Source organism: Hypanus sabinus, unplaced genomic scaffold (genome assembly GCF_030144855.1).
Source record: "Hypanus sabinus isolate sHypSab1 unplaced genomic scaffold, sHypSab1.hap1 scaffold_334, whole genome shotgun sequence".
Taxonomy (NCBI): domain Eukaryota; kingdom Metazoa; phylum Chordata; class Chondrichthyes; order Myliobatiformes; family Dasyatidae; genus Hypanus; species Hypanus sabinus.
The window spans coordinates 411665-433749 of record NW_026781239.1 but is presented as its reverse complement, the minus strand read 5'-3'; positions in this window follow the sequence as shown (position 1 = coordinate 433749).

Sequence of the window (22085 nt, the reverse complement as noted above, 5' to 3'; positions counted from 1 at the left end):
GGACCGTGTAGAGGCATAATCACTCTGTGTCTGACCCCGGGAGTGTGTGATGGGACGGTGTGGAGGGAGATTCAGTCTGTGTCTGAACTCGGGGAGTGTGATGGGACGGGTAGCAGGGAGATTCACTCTGCGTCTGCCACCGGATGTGTGTGATGGGACGGTGTGGAGGGAGATTCACTCTTTGTCTAACCCCGGGATTGTGTGATGGGTTCGTGTAGAGGAATAATCACTCTGTGTGTGACCCCGGGAGAGTGTGATGGGACGGTGTGGAGGGAGATTCACTCTGTGTCTGACCCCGGGAGTGTGTAATCGGCGGTGAAGAGTGAGATTCACTCTGTGTCTGAGCCCGGGAGAGTGTGATGGGACGGTGTGGAGGGAGATACACTCTGTGTCTGACCCCCGGGAGTGTTTGATGGGACCGTGTAGAGGAATAATCACTCTGTGTCTGACCCCCGGGTGTGTTTGATGGGACGATGTGGAGGGAGATTCACTCTGTGTCTGACCCCGGGAGTATGTGATTGGACGGTCTGGAGGGAGATTCACTCTGTGTCTGACCCTAGTAGTGTGTGATGGGACGGTGTTGAAGTAGATTCACTCTGTGTCTGACGCCGGGAGTGTGTGATTGGACGATGTGGAGGGAGATTCACTCTATGTCTGACCCCGTGAGTGTACGATGGGACGGTGTGGAGGGAGATTCACTCTGTGTTTGACCCCGGCGGTGTTTGATGGGACTTTGTAGAGGAATAATCACTCCGTGTCCGACCCCGGGAGTGTTGATGGGACCGTGTAGAGGAATAATCACTCTGTGTCTGACCCCCGGGACTGTATGATGGGACCGTGTAGAGGAATAATCACTCTGTGTCTGACCCCCGGGAGTGTTTGATGGGACGATGTGGAGGGTGATTCACTCTGTGTCTGAACCCGGGAGTATGTGATGGGACGGTGTAGAGGAATAACTATTCGGTGTCTGACCCCGGGAGTGTTGATTGGACCGTGTAGAGGAATAATCACTCTGTGTCTGACCCCGGGACTGTATGATGGGACGTTGTAGAGGAATAATCACTCTGTGTCTGACCCCCGGGAGTGTTAGATGGGACGGTCTGGAGGGAGATTCACTCTGTGTCTGACGCCGGGAGTGTGTGATGGGACGATGTGGAGGGAGATTCACTCTATGTCTGACCCCGTGAGTGTACGATGGGACGGTGTGGAGGGAGATTCACTCTGTGTTTGACCCCGGGGGTGTTTGATGGGACTTTGTAGAGGAATAATCACTCCGTGTCTGACCCAGGGAGTTTTTGATGGGACCGTGTAGAGGAACAATCACTCTGTGTCTGCCCCGGGTGTGTTTGATGGGACCGTGTAGTGGAAAAATCACTCTGTGTCTGACCCCGGGAGTGTTTGAATGGACCGTGTAGAGGAATAATCACTCTATGTCTGACCCCGGGTGTGTGTGATGGGACAGTGTGGAGGGAGATTCAGTCTGTGTCTGAAATCGGGAGAGTGTGATGGGACGGGTAGGAGGGAGATTCACTCTGTGTCTGACACCGGATGTGTGTGATGGGACTGTGTGGAGGGAGATTCACTCTGTGTCTGACCCCGGGATTGTGTGATGGGATCGTGTAGAAGAATAATCACTCTGTGTCTGACCCCGGGAGACTGTGATGGGACGGTGTGGAGGGAGATTCACTCTGTGTCTGACCCCGGTAGTGTGTAATGGGCGGTGTAGAGTGAGATTCACTCTGTGTCTGACCCCGGGAGAGTATGATGGGACGGTGTGGAGGGAAAGTCACTCTGTGTCTGACCCCCTGGAGTGTTTGATGGGACCGTGTAGAGAAATAATCACACTGTGTCTGACACCCGGGAGAGTTGATGGGACCGTGTAGAGGAATAATCACTCAGTGTCTGACCCCCGGGAGTGTTTGATGGGACCGTGCAGAGGAATAATCACTCTGTGTCTGAGCACGGGAGTGTGTGATGGGACGGTCTGGAGGGAGATTCACTCTGTGTCTGACCCCGGGAGTGTTTGATGGGACCGTGTAGAGCAATAATCACTCTGTGTCTGACCCCCGGGACTGTATGATGGGACCGTGTAGAGGAATAATCACTCTGTGTCTGACCCCCGGGAGTGTTTGATGGGACCATGTGCAGGGTGATTCACTCTGTGTCTGAACCCGGGAGTATGTGTTGGGACTGTGTAGAGGAATAACCATTCGGTGTCTGACCCCGGGAGTGTTGATTGGACCGTGTAGAGGAATAATCACTCTGTGTCTGACCCCCGGGACTGTATGAGGGGACCGTGTAGAGGAATAATCACTCTGTGTCTGACCCCCGGGAGTGTTAGATGGGACGGTCTGGAGGGAGATTCACTCTGTGTCTGACGCCGGGAGGGTGTGATGGGACGATGTGGAGGGAGATTCACTCTATGTCTGACCCATTGAGTGTACGATGGGACTGTGTGGAGGGAGATTCACTCTGTGTTTGACCCCGGGGGTGTTTGTTGGGACTTTGTAGAGGAATAATCACTCCGTGTCTGACCCAGGGAGTTTTTGATGGGACCGTGTAGAGGAATAATCACTCAGTGTCTGACCCCCGGGAGTGTTTGATGGGACCGTGCAGAGGAATAATCACTCTGTGTCTGACCACGGGAGTGTTTGATGGGACCGTGCAGAGGAATAATCACTGTGTCTGACCACGGGAGTGTGTGATGGGACGGTCTGGAGGGAGATTCACTCTGTGTCTGACCGCGGGAATGTTTGATGGGACCGTGTAGAGGAATAATCAATCTGAGTCTGACCCCGGGGGTGTTTGATGGGACCGTGCAGAGGAATAATCACTCTGTGTCTGACCCCGGGAGTGCTTGATGGGACCGTGTCGAGGAATAGTCTCTCTGTATCTGGCCCAGGGAGTGCTTGATGGGACCGTGTAGAGGCATAATCACTCTTTGTCTGACCCCGGGAGTGTTTGATGGGACCGTGTAGAGGAATAATCACTGTGTCTGACCACCGGGAGTGTTTGATGGGACGATGTGGAGGGAGATTCACTCTGTGTCTGACCCTAGTAGTGTGTGATGGGACGGTGTGGAAGGAGATTCACTCTGTGTCTGAAACCGAGAGTGTTTGATGGGACCGTGTAGAGGAATAATCAATCTGAGTCTGACCCCGGGGGTGTTTGATGGGACCGTGCAGAGGAATAATAACTCTGTGTCTGACCCCGGGAGTGCTTGATGGGACCGTGTCGAGGAATAGTCTCTCTGTATCTGGCCCAGGGAGTGCTTGATGGGACCGTGTAGAGGCATAATCACTCTTTGTCTGACCCCGGGAGTGTTTGATGGGACCGTGTAGAGGAATAATCACTGTGTCTGACCACCGGGAGTGTTTGATGGGACCGTGTAGAGGCATAATCACTCTGTGTCTGACCCCGGGAGTGTGTGATGGGACGGTGTGGAGGGAGATTCAGTCTGTGTCTGAACTCGGGGAGTGTGATGGGACGGGTAGCAGGGAGATTCACTCTGCGTCTGCCACCGGATGTGTGTGATGGGACGGTGTGGAGGGAGATTCACTCTTTGTCTAACCCCGGGATTGTGTGATGGGTTCGTGTAGAGGAATAATCACTCTGTGTGTGACCCCGGGAGAGTGTGATGGGACGGTGTGGAGGGAGATTCACTCTGTGTCTGACCCCGGGAGTGTGTAATCGGCGGTGAAGAGTGAGATTCACTCTGTGTCTGAGCCCGGGAGAGTGTGATGGGACGGTGTGGAGGGAGATACACTCTGTGTCTGACCCCCGGGAGTGTTTGATGGGACCGTGTAGAGGAATAATCACTCTGTGTCTGACCCCCGGGTGTGTTTGATGGGACGATGTGGAGGGAGATTCACTCTGTGTCTGACCCCGGGAGTATGTGATTGGACGGTCTGGAGGGAGATTCACTCTGTGTCTGACCCTAGTAGTGTGTGATCGGACGGTGTGGAAGGAGATTCACTCTGTGTCTGACGCCGGGAGTGTGTGATTGGACGATGTGGAGGGAGATTCACTCTATGTCTGACCCCGTGAGTGTACGATGGGACGGTGTGGAGGGAGATTCACTCTGTGTTTGACCCCGGGGGTGTTTGATGGGACTTTGTAGAGGAATAATCACTCCGTGTCCGACCCCGGGAGTGTTGATGGGACCGTGTAGAGGAATAATCACTCTGTGTCTGACCCCCGGGACTGTATGATGGGACCGTGTAGAGGAATAATCACTCTGTGTCTGACCCCCGGGAGTGTTTGATGGGACGATGTGGAGGGTGATTCACTCTGTGTCTGAACCCGGGAGTATGTGATGGGACGGTGTAGAGGAATAACTATTCGGTGTCTGACCCCGGGAGTGTTGATTGGACCGTGTAGAGGAATAATCACTCTGTGTCTGACCCCGGGACTGTATGATGGGACGGTGTAGAGGAATAATCACTCTGTGTCTGACCCCCGGGAGTGTTTGATGGGACGGTCTGGAGGGAGATTCACTCTGTGTCTGACCCTAGTAGTGTGTGATGGGACGGTGTGTAGGGAGATACACTCTGTGTCTGACCCCCGGTAGTGTTTGATGGGACCGTGTAGAGGAATAATCACTCTGTGTCTGACCCCCGGGAGTGTTTGAATGGACCGTGTAGAGGAATAATCACTCTGTGTCTGACCCCCGGGAGTGTTTGATGGGACGATGTGGAGGGAGATTCACTCTGTGTCTGACCCCGGGAGTATGTGATTGGACGGTCTGGAGGGAGATTCACTCTGTGTCTGACCCTAGTAGTGTGTGATGGGACGGTGTTGAAGTAGATTCACTCTGTGTCTGACGCCGGGAGTGTGTGATTGGACGATGTGGAGGGAGATTCACTCTATGTCTGACCCCGTGAGTGTACGATGGGACGGTGTGGAGGGAGATTCACTCCGTGTTTGACCCCGGCGGTGTTTGATGGGACTTTGTAGAGGTATAATCACTCCGTGTCTGACCCAGGGAGTTTTTGATGGGAACGTGTAGAGGAACAATCACTCTGTGTCTGCCCGGGGTGTGTTTGATGGGACCGTGTAGTGGAAAAATCACTCTGTGTCTGACCCCGGGAGTGTTTGAATGGACCGTGTAGAGGAAAAATCACTCTATGTCTGACCCCGGGTGTGTTTGATGGGACCGTGCAGAGGAATAATCACTCTGTGTCTGAACCCGGGAGTGCTTGATGGGACCGTGTCGAGGAATAGTCTCTCTGTATCTGGCCCAGGGAGTGCTTGATGGGACCGTGTAGAGGCATAATCACTCTTTGTCTGACCCCGTGAGTGTTTGATGGGACCGTGTAGAGGAATAATCACTGTGTCTGACCACCGGGAGTGTTTGATGGGACCGTGTAGAGGCATAATCACTCTGTGTCTGACCCCGGGAGTGTGTGATGGGACGGTGTGGAGGGAGATTCAGTCTGTGTCTGAACTCGGGGAGTGTGATGGGACGGGTAGCAGGGAGATTCACTCTGCGTCTGCCACCGGATGTGTGTGATGGGACGGTGTGGAGGGAGATTCACTCTTTGTCTAATCCCGGGATTGTGTGATGGGTTCGTGTAGAGGAATAATCACTCTGTGTGTGACCCCGGGAGAGTGTGATGGGACGGTGTGGAGGGAGATTCACTCTGTGTCTGACCCCGGGAGTGTGTAATCGGCGGTGAAGAGTGAGATTCACTCTGTGTCTGAGCCCGGGAGAGTGTGATGGGACGGTGTGGAGGGAGATACACTCTGTGTCTGACCCCCGGGAGTGTTTGATGGGACCGTGTAGAGGAATAATCACTCTGTGTCTGACCCCCGGGTGTGTTTGATGGGACGATGTGGAGGGAGATTCACTCTGTGTCTGACCCCGGGAGTATGTGATTGGACGGTCTGGAGGGAGATTCACTCTGTGTCTGACCCTAGTAGTGTGTGATGGGACGGTGTTGAAGTAGATTCACTCTGTGTCTGACGCCGGGAGTGTGTGATTGGACGATGTGGAGGGAGATTCACTCTATGTCTGACCCCGTGAGTGTACGATGGGACGGTGTGGAGGGAGATTCACTCTGTGTTTGACCCCGGCGGTGTTTGATGGGACTTTGTAGAGGAATAATCACTCCGTGTCCGACCCCGGGAGTGTTGATGGGACCGTGTAGAGGAATAATCACTCTGTGTCTGACCCCCGGGACTGTATGATGGGACCGTGTAGAGGAATAATCACTCTGTGTCTGACCCCCGGGAGTGTTTGATGGGACGATGTGGAGGGTGATTCACTCTGTGTCTGAACCCGGGAGTATGTGATGGGACGGTGTAGAGGAATAACTATTCGGTGTCTGACCCCGGGAGTGTTGATTGGACCGTGTAGAGGAATAATCACTCTGTGTCTGACCCCGGGACTGTATGATGGGACGGTGTAGAGGAATAATCACTCTGTGTCTGACCCCCGGGAGTGTTAGATGGGACGGTCTGGAGGGAGATTCACTCTGTGTCTGACGCCGGGAGTGTGTGATGGGACGATGTGGAGGGAGATTCACTCTATGTCTGACCCCGTGAGTGTACGATGGGACGGTGTGGAGGGAGATTCACTCTGTGTTTGACACCGGGGGTGTTTGATGGGACTTTGTAGAGGAATAATCACTCCGTGTCTGACCCAGGGAGTTTTTGATGGGACCGTGTAGAGGAACAATCACTCTGTGTCTGCCCCGGGTGTGTTTGATGGGACCGTGTAGTGGAAAAATCACTCTCTGTCTGACCCCGGGAGTGTTTGAATGGACCGTGTAGAGGAATAATCACTCTATGTCTGACCCCGGGTGTGTGTGATGGGACGGTGTGGAGGGAGATTCAGTCTGTGTCTGAAATCGGGAGAGTGTGATGGGACGGGTAGGAGGGAGATTCACTCTGTGTCTGACACCGGATGTGTGTGATGGGACTGTGTGGAGGGAGATTCACTCTGTGTCTGACCCCGGGATTGTGTGATGGGATCGTGTAGAAGAATAATCACTCTGTGTCTGACCCCGGGAGAGTGTGATGGGACGGTGTGGAGGGAGATTCACTCTGTGTCTGACCCCGGTAGTGTGTAATGGGCGGTGTAGAGTGAGATTCACTCTGTGTCTGACCCCGGGAGAGTATGATGGGACGGTGTGGAGGGAAAGTCACTCTGTGTCTGACACCCTGGAGTGTTTGATGGGACCGTGTAGAGAAATAATCACACTGTGTCTGACACCCCGGAGAGTTGATGGGAACGTGTAGAGGAATAATCACTCAGTGTCTGACCCCCGGGAGTGTTTGATGGGACCGTGCAGAGGAATAATCACTCTGTGTCTGACCACGGGAGTGTGTGATGGGACGGTCTGGAGGGAGATTCACTCTGTGTCTGACCCCGGGAGTGTTTGATGGGACCGTGTAGAGCAATAATCACTCTGTGTCTGACCCCCGGGACTGTATGATGGGACCGTGTAGAGGAATAATCACTCTGTGTCTGACCCCCGGGAGTGTTTGATGGGACCATGTGGAGGGTGATTCACTCTGTGTCTGAACCCGGGAGTATGTGTTGGGACTGTGTAGAGGAATAACCATTCGGTGTCTGACCCCGGGAGTGTTGATTGGACCGTGTAGAGGAATAATCACTCTGTGTCTGACCCCCGGGACTGTATGAGGGGACCGTGTAGAGGAATAATCACTCTGTGTCTGACCCCCGGGAGTGTTAGATGGGACGGTCTGGAGGGAGATTCACTCTGTGTCTGACGCCGGGAGGGTGTGATGGGACGATGTGGAGGGAGATTCACTCTATGTCTGACCCATTGAGTGTACGATGGGACGGTGTGGAGGGAGATTCACTCTGTGTTTGACCCCGGGGGTGTTTGATGGGACTTTGTAGAGGAATAATCACTCCGTGTCTGACCCAGGGAGTTTTTGATGGGACCGTGTAGAGGAATAATCACTCAGTGTCTGACCCCCGGGAGTGTTTGATGGGACCGTGCAGAGGAATAATCACTCTGTGTCTGACCACGGGAGTGTTTGATGGGACCGTGCAGAGGAATAATCACTGTGTCTGACCACGGGAGTGTGTGATGGGACGGTCTGGAGGGAGATTCACTCTGTGTCTGACCGCGGGAATGTTTGATGGGACCGTGTAGAGGAATAATCAATCTGAGTCTGACCCCGGGGGTGTTTGATGGGACCGTGCAGAGGAATAATCACTCTGTGTCTGACCCCGGGAGTGCTTGATGGGACCGTGTCGAGGAATAGTCTCTCTGTATCTGGCCCAGGGAGTGCTTGATGGGACCGTGTAGAGGCATAATCACTCTTTGTCTGACCCCGGGAGTGTTTGATGGGACCGTGTAGAGGAATAATCACTGTGTCTGACCACCGGGAGGGTTTGATGGGACCGTGTAGAGGCATAATCACTCTGTGTCTGACCCCGGGAGTGTGTGATGGGACGGTGTGGAGGGAGATTCAGTCTGTGTCTGAACGCGCGGAGTGTGTGATGGGTTCGTGTAGAGGAATAATCACTCTGTGTGTGACCCCGGGAGAGTGTGATGGGACGGTGTGGAGGGAGATTCACTCTGTGTCTGACCCCGGGAGTGTGTAATCGGCGGTGAAGAGTGAGATTCACTCTGTGTCTGAGCCCGGGAGAGTGTGATGGGACGGTGTGGAGGGAGATACACTCTGTGTCTGACCCCCGGGAGTGTTTGATGGGACGATGTGGAGGGAGATTCACTCTGTGTCTGACCCCCGGGAGTGTTTGATGGGACGATGTGGAGGGTGATTCACTCTGTGTCTGAACCCGGGAGTATGTGATGGGACGGTGTAGAGGAATAACCATTCGGTGTCTGACCCCGGGAGTGTTGATTGGACCGTGTAGAGGAATAATCACTCTGTGTCTGACCCCCGGGACTGTATGATGGGACCGTGTAGAGGAATAATCACTCTGTGTCTGACCCCCGGGAGCGTTAGATGGGACGGTCTGGAGGGAGATTCACTCTGCGTCTGACCCTAGTAGTGTGTGATGGGACGGTGTGTAGGGAGATTCACTTTGTGTCTGACGCCGGGAGTGTGTGATGGGACGATGTGGAGAGAGATTCACTCTCTGTCTGCTCCGGGAGTGAGTGATGGGACGGTGTGGAGGGAGATTCACTCTGTGTCTGATCCCGGGAGTGTGTGATGGGACGGTGTGGATGGAGATTCACTCTGTGTCTGACCCCGGGAGTGTTTGATGGGACCGTGTAGAGGAATAATCACTCTGTGTCTGACCAAGGGAGTGTGTGATGGGACGGTGTGGAGGGAGATTCACCTTGTGTCTGAAACCGAGAGTGTTTGATGGGACCGGGTAGAGGAATAATCAATCTGTGTCTGACCCCGGGTTGCTTGATGGGACCGTGTAGAGGAATAATCACTCTGTTTCTGCCCCGGGAGTGTACGATGGGACGGTGTGGAGTTAGATTCACTATCTGTCTGACCCCGAGGGTGCTTGATGGGACCGTGCAGAGGAATAATCACACTGTGCCTGACCCCGGGAGTGTTTGATGGGACCGTGTAGAGGAATAGTCTCTCTGTATCTGACCCCGGGAGTGCTTGATGGGACCGTGTAGAGGCAAAATCACTCTGTGTCTGACCCCGGGAGTGTTTGATGGGACAGTGTAGAGGAATAATCACTCTGTGTCTGACCCCCGGGAGTGTTTGATGGGACCGTGTAAAGGAATAATCACTCTGTGTCTGACCCCGGGAGTGTGTGATGGGACGGTGTGGAGGGAGATTCAGTCTGTGTCTGAACACGGGGGAGTGTGATGGGACGGGTAGGAGGGAGATTCACTCTGCGTCTGCCACCGGAAGTGTGTGATGGGACGGTGTGGAGGGAGATTCACTCTGTGTCTGACCCCGGGATTGTGTGATGGGTTCGTGTATAAAGAATAATCACTCTGTGTGTGAACCCGGGAGAGTGTGATGGGACGGTGTGTAGGGAGATTCACTTTGTGTCTGACGCCGGGAGTGTGTGATGGGACGATGTGGAGAGAGATTCACTCTGTGTCTGCTCCGGGAGTGAGTGATGGGACGGTGTGGAGGGAGATTCACTCTGTGTCTGACCCCGGGAGTGTGTGATGGGACGGTGTGGATGGAGATTCACTCTGTGTCTGACCCCGGGAGTGTTTGATGGGACCGTGTAGAGGAATAATCACTCTGTGTCTGACCAAGGGAGTGTGTGATGGGACGGTGTGGAGGGAGATTCACCTTGTGTCTGAAACCGAGAGTGTTTGATGGGACCGGGTAGAGGAATAATCAATCTGTGTCTGACCCCGGGTTGCTTGATGGGACCGTGTAGAGGAATAATCACTCTGTGTCTGCCCCGGGAGTGTACGATGGGACGGTGTGGAGTTAGATTCACTATCTGTCTGACCCCGGGGGTGCTTGATGGGACCGTGCAGAGGAATAATCACTCTGTGTCTGACCCCGGGAGTGTTTGATGGGACCGTGTAGAGGAATAGTCTCTCTGTATCTGACCCCGGGAGTGCTTGATGGGACCGTGTAGAGGCAAAATCACTCTGTGTCTGACCCCGGGAGTGTTTGATGGGACAGTGTAGAGGAATAATCACTCTGTGTCTGACCCCCGGGAGTGTTTGATGGGACCGTGTAAAGGAATAATCACTCTGTGTCTGACCCCGGGATTGTGTGATGGGACGGTGTGGAGGGAGATTCAGTCTGTGTCTGAACTCGGGAGTGTGTGATGGGACGGTCTGGAGGGAGATTCACTCTGTGTCTGAACGCGGGGAGTGTGATGGGACGGGTAGCAGGGAGATTCACTCTGCGTCTGCCACCGGATGTGTGTGATGGGACGGTGTGGAGGGAGATTCACTCTTTGTCTAACCCCGGGATTGTGTGATGGGTTCGTGTAGAGGAATAATCACTCTGTGTGTGACCCCGGGAGAGTGTGATGGGACGGTGTGGAGGGAGATTCACTCTGTGTCTGACCCCGGGAGTGTGTAATCGGCGGTGAAGAGTGAGATTCACTCTGTGTCTGAGCCCGGGAGAGTGTGATGGGACGGTGTGGAGGGAGATACACTCTGTCTGACCCCCGGGAGTGTTTGATGGGACGATGTGGAGGGAGATTCACTCTGTGTCTGACCCCCGGGAGTGTTTGATGGGACGATGTGGAGGGTGATTCACTCTGTGTCTGAACCAGGGAGTATGTGATGGGACGGTGTAGAGGAATAACCATTCGGTGTCTGACCCCGGGAGTGTTGATTGGACCGTGTAGAGGAATAATCACTCTGTGTCTGACCCCCGGGACTGTATGATGGGACCGTGTAGAGGAATAATCACTCTGTGTCTGACCCCCGGGAGCGTTAGATGGGACGGTCTGGAGGGAGATTCACTCTGCGTCTGACCCTAGTAGTGTGTGATGGGACGGTGTGTAGGGAGATTCACTTTGTGTCTGACGCCGGGAGTGTGTGATGGGACGATGTGGAGAGAGATTCACTCTGTGTCTGCTCCGGGAGTGAGTGATGGGACGGTGTGGAGGGAGATTCACTCTGTGTCTGACCCCGGGAGTGTGTGATGGGACGGTGTGGATGGAGATTCACTCTGTGTCTGACCCCGGGAGTGTTTGATGGGACCGTGTAGAGGAATAATCACTCTGTGTCTGACCAAGGGAGTGTGTGATGGGACGGTGTGGAGGGAGATTCACCTTGTGTCTGAAACCGAGAGTGTTTGATGGGACCGGGTAGAGGAATAATCAATCTGTGTCTGACCCCGGGTTGCTTGATGGGACCGTGTAGAGGAATAATCACTCTGTGTCTGCCCCGGGAGTGTACGATGGGACGGTGTGGAGTTAGATTCACTATCTGTCTGACCCCGGGGGTGCTTGATGGGACCGTGCAGAGGAATAATCACACTGTGCCTGACCCCGGGAGTGTTTGATGGGACCGTGTAGAGGAATAGTCTCTCTGTATCTGACCCCGGGAGTGCTTGATGGGACCGCGTAGAGGCAAAATCACTCTGTGTCTGACCCCGGGAGTGTTTGATGGGACAGTGTAGAGGAATAATCACTCTGTGTCTGACCCCCGGGAGTGTTTGATGGGACCGTGTAAAGGAATAATCACTCTGTGTCTGACCCCGGGAGTGTGTGATGGGACGGTGTGGAGGGAGATTCAGTCTGTGTCTGAACACGGGGGAGTGTGATGGGACGGGTAGGAGGGAGATTCACTCTGCGTCTGCCACCGGAAGTGTGTGATGGGACGGTGTGGAGGGAGATTCACTCTGTGTCTGACCCCGGGATTGTGTGATGGGTTCGTGTATAAAGAATAATCACTCTGTGTGTGAACCCGGGAGAGTGTGATGGGACGGTGTGTAGGGAGATTCACTTTGTGTCTGACGCCGGGAGTGTGTGATGGGACGATGTGGAGAGAGATTCACTCTGTGTCTGCTCCGGGAGTGAGTGATGGGACGGTGTGGAGGGAGATTCACTCTGTGTCTGACCCCGGGAGTGTGTGATGGGACGGTGTGGATGGAGATTCACTCTGTGTCTGACCCCGGGAGTGTTTGTTGGGACAGTGTAGAGGAATAATCACTCTGTGTCTGACCCCCGGGAGTGTTTGATGGGACCGTGTAAAGGAATAATCACTCTGTGTCTGACCCCCGGGAGTGTTTGATGGGACCGTGTAAAGGAATAATCACTCTGTGTCTGACCCCGGGATTGTGTGATGGGACGGTGTGGAGGGAGATTCAGTCTGTGTCTGAACTCGGGAGTGTGTGATGGGACGGTCTGGAGGGAGATTCACTCTGTGTCTGACCGCGGGAATGTTTGATGGGACCGTGTAGAGGAATAATCAATCTGAGTCTGACCCCGGGGGTGTTTGATGGGACCGTGCAGAGGAATAATCACTCTGTGTCTGACCCCGGGAGTGCTTGATGGGACCGTGTCGAGGAATAGTCTCTCTGTATCTGGCCCAGGGAGTGCTTGATGGGACCGTGTAGAGGCATAATCACTCTTTGTCTGACCCCGGGAGTGTTTGATGGGACCGTGTAGAGGAATAATCACTGTGTCTGACCACCGGGAGTGTTTGATGGGACCGTGTAGAGGCATAATCACTCTGTGTCTGACCCCGGGAGTGTGTGATGGGACGGTGTGGAGGGAGATTCAGTCTGTGTCTGAACGCGGGGAGTGTGATGGGACGGGTAGCAGGGAGATTCACTCTGCGTCTGCCACCGGATGTGTGTGATGGGACGGTGTGGAGGGAGATTCACTCTTTGTCTAACCCCGGGATTGTGTGATGGGTTCGTGTAGAGGAATAATCACTCTGTGTGTGACCCCGTGAGAGTGTGATGGGACGGTGTGGAGGGAGATTCACTCTGTGTCTGACCCCGGGAGTGTGTAATCGGCGGTGAAGAGTGAGATTCACTCTGTGTCTGAGCCCGGGAGAGTGTGATGGGACGGTGTGGAGGGAGATACATTCTGTCTGACCCCCGGGAGTGTTTGATGGGACGATGTGGAGGGAGATTCACTCTGTGTCTGACCCCCGGGAGTGTTTGATGGGACGATGTGGAGGGTGATTCACTCTGTGTCTGAACCCGGGAGTATGTGATGGGACGGTGTAGAGGAATAACCATTCGGTGTCTGACCCCGGGAGTGTTGATTGGACCGTGTAGAGGAATAATCACTCTGTGTCTGACCCCCGGGACTGTATGATGGGACCGTGTAGAGGAATAATCACTCTGTGTCTGACCCCCGGGAGCGTTAGATGGGACGGTCTGGAGGGAGATTCACTCTGCGTCTGACCCTAGTAGTGTGTGATGGGACGGTGTGTAGGGAGATTCACTTTGTGTCTGACGCCGGGAGTGCGTGATGGGACGATGTGGAGAGAGATTCACTCTGTGTCTGCTCCGGGAGTGAGTGATGGGACGGTGTGGAGGGAGATTCACTCTGTGTCTGACCCCGGGAGTGTGTGATGGGACGGTGTGGATGGAGATTCACTCTGTGTCTGACCCCGGGAGTGTTTGATGGGACCGTGTAGAGGAATAATCACTCTGTGTCTGACCAAGGGAGTGTGTGATGGGACGGTGTGGAGGGAGATTCACCTTGTGTCTGAAACCGAGAGTGTTTGATGGGACCGGGTAGAGGAATAATCAATCTGTGTCTGACCACGGGTTGCTTGATGGGACCGTGTAGAGGAATAATCACTCTGTGTCTGCCCCGGGAGTGTACGATGGGACGGTGTGGAGTTAGATTCACTATCTGTCTGACCCCGGGGGTGCTTGATGGGACCGTGCAGAGGAATAATCACACTGTGCCTGACCCCGGGAGTGTTTGATGGGACCGTGTAGAGGAATAGTCTCTCTGTATCTGACCCCGGGAGTGCTTGATGGGACCGTGTAGAGGCAAAATCACTCTGTGTCTGAACCCGGGAGTGTTTGATGGGACAGTGTAGAGGAATAATCACTCTGTGTCTGACCCCCGGGAGTGTTTGATGGGACCGTGTAAAGGAATAATCACTCTGTGTCTGACCCCGGGAGTGTGTGATGGGACGGTGTGGAGGGAGATTCAGTCTGTGTCTGAACACGGGGGAGTGTGATGGGACGGGTAGGAGGGAGATTCACTCTGCGTCTGCCACCGGAAGTGTGTGATGGGACGGTGTGGAGGGAGATTCACTCTGTGTCTGACCCCGGGATTGTGTGATGGGTTCGTGTATAAAGAATAATCACTCTGTGTGTGAACCCGGGAGAGTGTGATGGGACGGTGTGTAGGGAGATTCACTTTGTGTCTGACGCCGGGAGTGTGTGATGGGACGATGTGGAGAGAGATTCACTCTGTGTCTGCTCCGGGAGTGAGTGATGGGACGGTGTGGAGGGAGATTCACTCTGTGTCTGACCCCGGGAGTGTGTGATGGGACGGTGTGGATGGAGATTCACTCTGTGTCTGACCCCGGGAGTGTTTGATGGGACCGTGTAGAGGAATAATCACTCTGTGTCTGACCAAGGGAGTGTGTGATGGGACGGTGTGGAGGGAGATTCACCTTGTGTCTGAAACCGAGAGTGTTTGATGGGACCGGGTAGAGGAATAATCAATCTGTGTCTGACCCCGGGTTGCTTGATGGGACCGTGTAGAGGAATAATCACTCTGTGTCTGCCCCGGGAGTGTACGATGGGACGGTGTGGAGTTAGATTCACTATCTGTCTGACCCCGGGGGTGCTTGATGGGACCGTGCAGAGGAATAATCACTCTGTGTCTGACCCCGGGAGTGTTTGATGGGACCGTGTAGAGGAATAGTCTCTCTGTATCTGACCCCGGGAGTGCTTGATGGGACCGTGTAGAGGCAAAATCACTCTGTGTCTGACCCCGGGAGTGTTTGATGGGACAGTGCAGAGGAATAATCACTCTGTGTCTGACCCCCGGGAGTGTTTGATGGGACCGTGTAAAGGAATAATCACTCTGTGTCTGACCCCGGGATTGTGTGATGGGACGGTGTGGAGGGAGATTCAGTCTGTGTCTGAACTCGGGGGAGTGTGATGGGACGGGTAGGAGGGAGATTCACTCTGCGTCTGCCACCGGAAGTGTGTGATGGGACGGTGTGGAGGGAGATTCACTCTGTGTCTGACCCCGGGTTTGTGTGATGGGTTCGTGTATAAAGAATAATCACTCTGTGTGTGAACCCGGGAGAGTGTGATGGGACGGTGTGGAGGGAGATCCACTCTGTGTCTGACCCCGGGAGAGTGTGATGTGACGGTGTGGATGGAGATTCACTCTGTGTCTGACCCCCGGGAGTGTTTGATGGGACCGTGTAGAGAAATAATCACTCTGTGTCTGACCCCCGGGAGTGTTGATCGGACCGTGTAGAGGAATAATCACTCTGTGTCTGTCCCCGTGAGCGTGTGATGAGACGGTGTGGAGGGAGATTCAGTCTGTGTCTGAAATCGGGAGAGTGTGATGGGACGGGTAGGAGGGAGATTCCCTCATTATCTGACACCGGATGTGTGTGATGGGACGGTGTGGAGGGAGATTCACTCTGTGTCTGACCCCGGGATTGTGTGATGGGATCGTGTAGAGGAATAATCACTCTGTGTCTGACCCCGGGAGAGTATGATGGGACGGTGTGGAGGGAAAGTCACTCTGTGTCTGAACCACGGGAGTGTTTGATGGGACCGTGTAGAGGAATAATCACTCAGTGTCTGACCCCCGGGAGTGTTTGATAGGACGGTGCAGAGGAATAATCACTCTGTGTCTGACCACGGGAGTGTGTGATGGGACGGTCTGGAGGGAGATTCACTCTGTGTCTGACCCCAGGAGTGCTTGATGGGACCGTGTAGAGGAACAATCACTCTGTGTCTGACCCCGGGAGTGTACGATGGGACGGTGTGGAGTTAGATACAATATCTGTCTGACCCCGGGGGTGTTTGATGGGACCGTGCAGAGGAATAATCACTCTGTGTCTGACCCCGGGAGTGTGTGATGGGACCGTGTAGAGGAACAATCACTCTGTGTCTGACCCCGGGAGTGTACGATGGACGGCGTGGAGTTAGATACAATATCTGTCTGACCCCGGGGGTGTTTGATGGGACCGTGCAGAGGAATAATCACTCTGTGTCTGACCCCGGGAGTGTTTGATGGGACCGTGTTGAGGAATAATCACTCTGTGTCTGACCCCGGGAGTGCTTGATGGGACCGTGTAGAGGAATAGTCTCTCTGTATCTGTCCCCGGGAGGGCTTGATGGGACCGAGTAGAGGCATAATCACTCTTTGTCTGACCCCGGGATAGTTTGATGGGACCGTGTAGAGGAATAAACACTCTGTGTCTGATCCCCGGGAATGTTTGATGGGACCGTGTAGAGGCATAATCACTCTGGGTCTGACCCCGGGAGTGTGTGATGGGACGGTGTGGAGGGAGATTCAGTCTGTGTCTGAACTCGGGGGAGTGTGATGGGACGGGTAGGAGGGAGATTCACTCTGCGTCTGCCAACGGATGTGTGTGATGGGACGGTGTGGAGGGAGATTCAGTCTGTGTCTGAAATCGGGAGAGTGTGATGGGACGGGTAGGAGGGAGATTCACTCATTATCTGACACCGGATGTGTGTGATGGGACGGTGTGGAGGGAGATTCACTCTGTGTCTGACCCCGGGATTGTGTGATGGGATCGTGTAGAGGAATAATCACTCTGTGTCTGACCCCGGGAGAGTATGATGGGACGGTGTGGAGGGAAAGTCACTCTGTGTCTGAACCACGGGAGTGTTTGATGGGACCGTGTAGAGGAATAATCACTCAGTGTCTGACCCCCGGGAGTGTTTGATATGACGGTGCAGAGGAATAATCACTCTGTGTCTGACCACGGGAGTGTGTGATGGGACGGTCTGGAGGGAGATTCACTCTGTGTCTGACCCCAGGAGTGCTTGATGGGACCGTGTAGAGGAACAATCACTCTGTGTCTGACCCCGGGAGTGTACGATGGGACGGTGTGGAGTTAGATACAATATCTGTCTGACCCCGGGGGTGTTTGATGGGACCGTGCAGAGGAATAATCACTCTGTGTCTGACCCCGGGAGTGTGTGATGGGACCGTGTAGAGGAACAATCACTCTGTGTCTGCCCCCGGGAGTGTACGATGGACGGCGTGGAGTTAGATACAATATCTGTCTGACCCCGGGGGTGTTTGATGGGACCGTGCAGAGGAATAATCACTCTGTGTCTGACCCCGGGAGTGTTTGATGGGACCGTGTTGAGGAATAATCACTCTGTGTCTGACCCCGGGAGTGCTTGATGGGACCGTGTAGAGGAATAGTCTCTCTGTATCTGTCCCCGGGAGGGCTTGATGGGACCGAGTAGAGGCATAATCACTCTTTGTCTGACCCCGGGATAGTTTGATGGGACCGTGTAGAGGAATAAACACTCTGTGTCTGACCCCCGGGAATGTTTGATGGGACCGTGTAGAGGCATAATCACTCTGGGTCTGACCCCGGGAGTGTGTGATGGGACGGTGTGGAGGGAGATTCAGTCTGTGTCTGAACTCGGGGGAGTGTGATGGGACGGGTAGGAGGGAGATTCACTCTGCGTCTGCCAACGGATGTGTGTGATGGGACGGTGTGGAGGGAGATTCACTCTGTGTCTGACCCCGGGATTGTGTGATGGGTTCGTGTAGAGGAATAATCACTCTGTGTGTGACCCCCGGAGAGTGTGATGGGACGGTGTGGAGGGAGATTCACTCTGTGTCTGAACCCGGGTGTGTGTAATGGGCGGTGTAGAGTGAGATTCACTCTATGTCTGAGCCAGGGAGAGTGTGATGGGACGGTGTGGAGGGAGATACATTCTGTGTCTGACCCCCGGGAGTGTTTGATGGGACCGTGTAGAGGAATAATCACTCTGTGTCTGACCCCCGGGAATGTTGATGGGACTGTGTAGAGGAATAATCTCTCTGTGTCTGACCCCCGGGAGTGTTTGATGGGACCGTGTAGAGGCATAATCACTCTGTGTCTGACCCCGGGAGTGTGTGATGGGACGGTGTGGAGGGAGATTCAGTCTGTGTCTGAACTCGGGGGAGTGTGATGGGCCGGGTAGGAGGGAGATTCACTCTGCGTCTGCCACCGGATGTGTGTGATGGGACGGTGTGGAGGGAGATTCACTCTGTGTCTGACCCCGGGATTGTGTGATGGGTTCGTGTAGAGGAATAATCACTCTGTGTGTGACCCCGGGAGAGTGTGATGGGACGGTGTGGAGGGAGATTCACTCTGTGTCTGACCCCGGGAGTGTGTAATGGGCGGTGTAGAGTGAGATTCACTCTGTGTCTGACCCAGGGAGAGTGTGATGTGACGGTGTGGAGGGAGATTCACTCTGTGTCTGACCCCCGGGAGTGTTTGATGGGACCGTGTAGAGAAATAATCACTCTGTGTCTGACACCCGGGAGTGTTGATCGGACCGTGTAGAGGAATAATCACTCTGTGTCTGTCCCCGTAAGCGTGTGATGAGACGGTGTGGAGGGAGATTCACTCTTTGTCTGACCTCGGGAGAGGGTGATGCGACCGTGTAGAGGAATAATCACTCTGTGTCTGACCCCGGGAGTGTTTGATGGGACCGTGTAGAGGAATAATCACTCTGTGTCTGACCAAGGGAGTGTGTGATGGGACGGTGTGGAGGGAGATTCACCTTGTGTCTGAAACCGAGAGTGTTTGATGGGACCGGGTAGAGGAATAATCAATCTGTGTCTGACCCCGGGGTGTTTGATGGGACCGTACAGAGGAATAATCACTCTGTGTCTGACCACGGGAGTGTTTGATGGGACCGTGTAGAGGAATAGTCTCTCTGTATCTGACCCCGGGAGTGCTTGATGGGACCGTGTAGAGGCAAAATCACTCTGTGTCTGACCCCGGGAGTGTTTGATGGGACAGTGTAGAGGAATAATCACTCTGTGTCTGACCCCCGGGAGTGTTTGATGGGACCGTGTAAAGGAATAATCACTCTGTGTCTGACCCCGGGAGTGTGTGATGGGACGGTGTGGAGGGAGATTCAGTCTGTGTCTGAACTCGGGGGAGTGTGATGGGACGGGTAGGAGGGAGATTCACACTGCGTCTGCCACCGGAAGTGTGTGATGGGACGGTGTGGAGGGAGATTCACTCTGTGTCTGACCCCGGGATTGTGTGATGGGTTCGTGTAGAAAGAATAATCACTCTGTGTGTGAACCCGGGAGAGTGTGATGGGACGGTTTGGAGGGAGATTCACTCTGTGTCTGACCCCGGGAGTGTGTAATGGGCGGTGTAGAGTGAGATTCACCCTGTGTCTGACCCGGGAGAGTGTGATGGGACGGTGTGGAGGGAGACTCACTCTGTGTCTGACCCCCGGGAGTGTTTGATGTGACCGTGTAGAGGAATAATCACTGGGTGTCTGACCCCCGGGAATGTTGATGGGACCGTGTAGAGGAATAATCACTCTGTCTGACCACGGGAGTGTGTGATGGGACGGTCTGGAGGGAGATTCACTCTGTGTCTGACCCCGGGAGTGTGTAATGGGCGGTGTAGAGTGAGATCCACTCTGTGTCTGACCCCGGGAGAGTGTGATGTGACGGTGTGGAGGGAGATTCACTCTGTGTCTGACCCCCGGGAGTGTTTGATGGGACCGTGTAGAGAAATAATCACTCTGTGTCTGACCCCCGGGAGTGTTGATCGGACCGTGTAGAGGAATAATCACTCTGTGTCTGTCACCGTGAGCGTGTGATGAGACGGTGTGGAGGGATATTCACTCTGTGTCTGACCACGGGAGTGTGTGATGGGACCGTGTAGAGGAATAATCACTCTGTGTCTGACCACGGGAGTGTGTGATGGGACCGTGTGGAGGAATAATCACTCTGTGTCTGCCCCGCGGGAGTGTTTGATGGGACGATGTGGAGGGAGGTTCACTCTGTGTCTGACCCCGGGAGTATGTGATGGGACGGTCTGGAGGGAGATTCACTCTGTGTCTGACCCTAGTAGTGTGTGATGGGACGGTGGGGATGGAAGTTCACTCCGTGTCTGACCCCGGGAGTGTCTGATGGGACCGTGTGGAGGGAGATTCACTCTGTGTCTGACACCGGGAGTGTTTGATGGGACAGTGTAGAGGAATAATCACTCTGTGCCTGACCCCGTGAGAGTGTGATGAGACGGTGTGGAGAGTGATTCACTCATTGTCTGACCTCGGGAGTGTGTGATGGGTCCGTGTAGAGGAATATTCAGTCTGTGTCTGACCCCGGGAGTGTTTGATGGGACCGTGTAGAGGAATAATCATTCTGTATCTAACCCCGGGAGTGTTTGATGGGACCGTGTCGAGGAATTATCACAATGTGTCTGACCCCGGGTGTGTTTGATGGGACCGTGTCGAGGAATAATCACAATGTGTCTGACCCCGGGTGTGTTTGATGGGACCGTGTAGAGGAATAATCACTCTGTGTCTGACCCCCGGGAGTGTTTGAATGGACCGTGTAGAGGAATAATCACTCTATGACTGACCCCGGGAGTGTGTGATGGGACGGTGTGGAGGGAGATTCAGTCTGTGTCTGAAATCGGGAGAGTGTGATGGGACAGGTAGGAGGGAGATTCACTCATTGTCTGACACCGGATGTGTGTGATGGGACGGTGTGGAGGGAGATTCACTCTGTGTCTGACCCCGGGATTGTGTGATGGGATCGTGTAGAGGAATAATCACTCTGTGTCTGACCCCGGGAGAGTATGATGGGACCGTGTAGAGGCATAATCACTCTGTGTTTGACCCCGGGAGTGTTTGATTGGACCGTGTAGAGTAATAATCACTCTGTGTCTGACCCAGGGAGTTTTTGATGGGACCGTGTCGAGGAATTATCACAATGTGTCTGACCCCGGGTGTGTTTGATGGGACCGTGTCGAGGAATAATCACAATGTGTCTGACCCCGGGTGTGTTTGATGGGACCGTGTAGAGGAATAATCACTCTGTGTCTGACCCCCGGGAGTGTTTGAATGGACCGTGTAGAGGAATAATCACTCTATGACTGACCCCGGGAGTGTGTGATGGGACGGTGTGGAGGGAGATTCAGTCTGTGTCTGAAATCGGGAGAGTGTGATGGGACAGGTAGGAGGGAGATTCACTCATTGTCTGACACCGGATGTGTGTGATGGGACGGTGTGGAGGGAGATTCACTCTGTGTCTGACCCCGGGATTGTGTGATGGGATCGTGTAGAGGAATAATCACTCTGTGTCTGACCCCGGGAGAGTATGATGGGACCGTGTAGAGGCATAATCACTCTGTGTTTGACCCCGGGAGTGTTTGATTGGACCGTGTAGAGTAATAATCACTCTGTGTCTGACCCAGGGAGTTTTTGATGGGACCGTGTCGAGGAATAATCACAATGTGTCTGACCCCGGGTGTGTTTGATGGGACCGTGTAGAGGAATAATCACTCTATGACTGACCCCGGGAGTGTGTGATGGGACGGTGTGGAGGGAGATTCAGTCTGTGTCTGAAATCGGGAGAGAGTGATGGGACGGGTAGGAGGGAGATTCACTCTGCGTCTGCCACCGGATGTGTGTGATGGGACGGTGTGGAGGGAGATTCACTCTGTGTCTGACCCCGGGATTGTGTGATGGGACCGTGCAGAGGAATAATCACTCTGTGT